At 45.0% G+C, this 4,756-nt stretch overlaps 1 protein-coding gene across 1 annotated transcript in view; it reads right to left on the reverse strand.

Moving 5' to 3' along the window:
* Positions 1-3,252, reverse strand: part of TRIM26 (tripartite motif containing 26) — a 22,719-nt gene extending 19,467 nt beyond the window's left edge. The window contains exons 1-2 of the mRNA XM_006913647.3: positions 2,966-3,252; positions 2,010-2,291 (exon numbers count right to left, since the gene is read on the reverse strand). The gene's annotated coding sequence lies outside the window, so the exon portion shown is untranslated. The remainder of the gene's footprint in view (positions 1-2,009; positions 2,292-2,965) is intronic.
* Positions 3,253-4,756: the final 1,504 nt, after the last annotated feature.

Genomic DNA, 4,756 nt, shown 5'->3' on the forward strand with positions numbered 1-4,756 from the left:
CGGGGCGGAGGGGGGTGTCGACATTCTATTTTTCTATTTCTACCAAACTGACAAGGTTTAACTTGGCTGTTTTCCAAAAACAATTGCTTCCCATTCTCCGTGTCTTTTCTATTCTGATCCCAGGGGGCTAAGTCTGAAGTCACCCCCAAGAAGTCTCAATTCAGACCAGGGGCTCTTTTCTGTGGTTCACAGTGTCTTCTGTGATAGTCAGACCAGTCTGAGTTAAGCCTGTCATTCCTTTTCAGGAAAGTGACATCTAAGAAGTCAACCACTACTTCTGAGCCTTGGTTTCCTTACCTCTTAATAAAGGGAAAATAATAATGTCTAGGCAAGTTCACCAAGCTGTTTGAAAGTTCAAGCAAAGTCACATAAGTAAAAGTGTATTTTGCTTTTAAAAAGCAAAAGGCTCTATAAAAATACATGCTAAGAAAGAGCATAAGAACCAACTTGAAAGGGCTCCCAGTGGCCAAAGCTGTACAATCTGAGCAACAAAATAGTACTGAATTTTGGCCCAGAGTATAAAATAAATATCCATGAGTCTATACTGACATAAATAAATGACTGAATAAGTTAATAAATAAGACAGAAGAGAGAAACAAATCTCCCATGCAAAAGAATGCCATATAATACATGGTCATACTCATCCTTAAAGAAGGAAAACACGCCTCACTCTCTAGGTGGGGGCTGCATACAGTTGGACTATTTTACAAAGAGTACAATATGGAAGGGGGAGATTAAGTAACTTTACAGAGAAACCTGATAAATGCTATCTCAGCCAGGTGATCAAGATCAACATCAAGTCATAAATCACGTTGATGGCATGCACCCTTGATATGATGTGCTAAAAATGGCAGTCTATCTTTGTGGTCTTTCTCCCAATAACCGATAAGGAGTAAAACAAACATTTTAGGAGTAAAACAACAGACAAATTCCAGTAGAATTCTACAATGTACATGACCAGTACTCCTCAAAACTGTCAAGGTCATCAAAAGAGTTAAGTCTGAGAAACTGCCACAGGCAAGGGGAGCATAAAGAGACATGGAAACTAAATGTCATGTGGCAACTTGGTTGAGATCATGACATAGAAAAAGTACTTGGGTAAAAACTAAGGAAATCTGAATATTAGGGACTTTGGCCAATAATAACGTACCAATATTGGTTCATTAATTATAATAAAGGTGTCATATTAATGTAAGATGTTAATAAAAGGGGAAAAGGTTTGGAGTACATGGGAACTCTGTACTCTCCTCACAATTTTTCTATAAATCTAAAACTGTTCTAAAAAATAAAGTCTATTTTTCAAAAAGCTGATTTTCTTAAACTTGAGAGGAAATCATTCCCGGGATTATGACTTTAGCTAACAGTTAAACAAGCGGCTCAGGCATGTCCCTGACACTGATATGTGTTGCATGCATGAACACTACACAAATCGTTGTAGTGTCAAAAACTGGAATGTGCTGCGAATTTGGAATTCTATGCCTCCCATTTGCTCCATAAAGACACATTTACACACTCTTCTCAAAGGCCAAAATCAGAAAGAAAATGAGCAGGAAAAATACTAATGTGCTAATGGGCTAAAGGATGGAGGGAATGCATAGCTCCAAGTATACCTGACTAAACCGGTTTATTCTGACCAAGAGAAAAAAAAAGGAAGTGGAAGAAAATAGGACTTTGGTTACGGATCTAGATTGGTCGTCTATTCGGCTCCAAGCAAGGAGTCATACGGGCCCGCTTATTTCTGACTCTGGAAACAAGAATGGATCAGTGCCTGACCTGGACACAGGGAAGCGAGGAAGGCACACGAGAAAAGGGTAGATGGGACCCCAGCAAGCAGAAGATATTAGGCCGAGTGAGAGGACGCAGCGAACTTCGCCCTTCTCTCGAGCCCGCCCGAAGGCCCAGCCACGTTCTACTCGCGCGGCTCAGCAGCCACGTTTGGTCGCCCGGACCCTGGGGCGCTTGTGCGACTGCTGCTTTGCTGCATTTCTCATTGGATGCCCCCTACTCACCCCCGAACTCAGGGCCGCGAATCTCGGACTGGAGTCACTTGTCTTCCAAGGCGGTCAGTTCCGGGTCGCGATCCTCCACGAGCGCCCAGCGTAACAGCGCGTCCCCACTGGGTAATCTGCCGGCTCTTGGGAGCCCTCCACCGAGATTTCTCCCAGACCAGCTTCCGGATTGGCCCCTGCCGAACTCCGTCTCCCAATGGGAACCTTAGTTTCGTTTACGTCACTGATCACGGGGCAAATCCCTGGGCCGCTGCAGGGTGGTGGGGTTGTGGGGCAGCAAGCCTGGCAGAGAAAAAGAAACTGAAATCAGGCGGAGCCGAGGTTGCGCAGGAGTTGTAACCTGAGTTTGGCGGGTAGCGCGCACTCCCAATTACCTGGTGGAAGAGTGGAGTTCTGAGGCCCCTTTGTAGAATTCGGGGATTCCAGAACCTCCTCCCCTCCAGCCGCAATTCCTCACCTCGGTATCCCCGCCGCGGGCTAGATCAGGGTCGGTAGGCGCTTTGCGGCTAAGTGGCGCTCACCAGGTGCTGCACGAAATAGGACTCCCTGCCCCCAAAGTGGCCTAAATTTGCTTCCCGGACCAGGCACGATTTTAGCAAGCAAATATTTTCATTGAGCTATTTGCAAAAACTATCATTTCTGAAGCGCCTACCATGAGTAAGGGGCTTTACATAAAATATCCTTAAACCAGGAAGGCGCTAATGTCCCCATTCGACAGAAGGGAAAACAGGTTCCAAGAGCTTAGGAGCCTGGGCCTGGCTCATTGGGCCAGTTTCCTGCCTCGGTACTGGATTCAGAAACCAGAGCATACCAAGCTGGCCAGAACTCGGGTTTCTAGGGTCCTAGGTTGGGAGATATCCTAGAGGCTTCTGCGCGTCCCCGCCACCTATGGTCCGATAAGCTAACCACGCCGAATGATCCCTGGCTACCCAACCTGCGTTCGCTTACTACTCTACCTGCAGCCACCGCACGCGGTCCGGTCGGTCCGGTCAGTCCGTTCGCAGACTATCCCCTCGGCAGCCATTGCCGTTTCCCGGGCACCGTCGCATTAAAATCCCTCGGTCTCCCTGGGCCAGCGGGGCTGTCACCACATTCAACCTGCGTGGAGTTGGGGGCTGGAGGCTCGCTGGAAAGGGATAGTAAAGGTTCTCCGGGTCAACTAGTTTTGTCTACAAAGATGGACTTGAGATCGAAGTGGGGGCACAGGTCGCCCGCTTAGGCGAGGGTTATGGGGGAGGGTGCAGGTGTTCTGGAGTATTCAAAATGGGGTGAGCTCAGTGTCCTAAACTCTAAAATCTCCCCGGTCTCCGCCCCTCCCCTGCAGGGGGAATGGAGGAATTTGAAGTGAATACTCAGTGTTTACTTACTGTGTGCTAGCAAGGGGGTATTTAAAAGAAATCCATGCCCGTATTTTACACTCAATTCTCTCTCCATGCCCTGTAGTCTTTTCTCCAGTGGTGTAACTCACACTCAGCCCCTCTTCTCTGGGCGGGAAGGGTTTGGACCTCACCTATTGGGCAGGACTTTGGCGGGCCTGGGCTCTGGATGTGGTCTCAGCACCTGTTAGACCCTCCATCTACCTGCTCTTTTAGTTGATGTTGAAGAAGAAAGTGTTTTTAAAATGCTGCTTAATAGTGGCTGCACCAATTTGCAATCCCACCAATAGTGCACATGGTTCCCTTTTTTCCACATCCTCACCAACATTTGTTGAGATATTGATGATAGTCATTCTGGTAGGTGTGAGGTAATATCTCATTGTGGTTTTAATTTACATGTCTCTGGTGATTAGTGAAATTGACCATCTTTTCTTATGTCTATTGGCCATCTGTATGTCCTCTGGAGAAATGTCTACTGAGGTTTCTCGGTCCCTTGTGCACTGTTGGGCTTGCAAATTGGTGCAACCACTATGGAAAATGGTATGGAGGTTCCTCAAAAAATTAAAAATAGAACTACTTTATGACCCAACAACTCCACTTCTGGGCATTGATCCAAAGAAATCCAAAACACTAATTTGAAAAGATATGTGTACCCCTATGTTTATTGCAGCCTTATTTACAATAGCCAGGATATGGAAGCAACCTAAGTGCCTATCAACAGACGATTGGAGAAAAAAGAGGTGATACATATATACAACAGAATATTACTTGGCCATAAAAAAAGAATGAAATCTTGCCACTTGAAACAACTTGGATGGACCTGGAAGATATTATGCTAAGTGAAATAAGTCAAACAGAGAAAAGCAAATACCATATGATCTCACTTATATGTGGAATCTAAAGAACAAAATAAAACAAAAACAGACCCATAGATTCAGAGAACAAACTGATGGTTACCAGACGGGAGGGGAGTTGGAGGACAGGGTGAAAAATGTGAAGGGATTAAGATATGCAAATTGGTAGTTATGAAATAGTCAAAAGGATATAAAGTACAGCATAGGAAATTTAGTCAATAATACTGTAATAACTATGTATAGTACCAGGTGGATTCTAGACTTATTGGGGAGGATTACTTCATAAATTATATGAATGTGTAATCACTATGCTATATACCTGAAACTAATATAAAATAGTAGTGAATGTCACTTGTAATTGAAAATATTTTTTTAAAGTACTAACCATAAAAAAAAAAGTAAAATGCTCCTTAAATGATTTTCTCCCAGTCCACAGGAGGTACCTGCCCCACCCACGAGCGGCTCTGTATACCCTACAGCAGTGGAGGTCCGTTTACCCTGGAGAAGGCCTTTGCAG

This window comes from Pteropus alecto, unplaced genomic scaffold, assembly GCF_000325575.1.
Source record: "Pteropus alecto unplaced genomic scaffold, ASM32557v1 scaffold555, whole genome shotgun sequence".
Taxonomy (NCBI): Eukaryota; Metazoa; Chordata; class Mammalia; order Chiroptera; family Pteropodidae; genus Pteropus; species Pteropus alecto.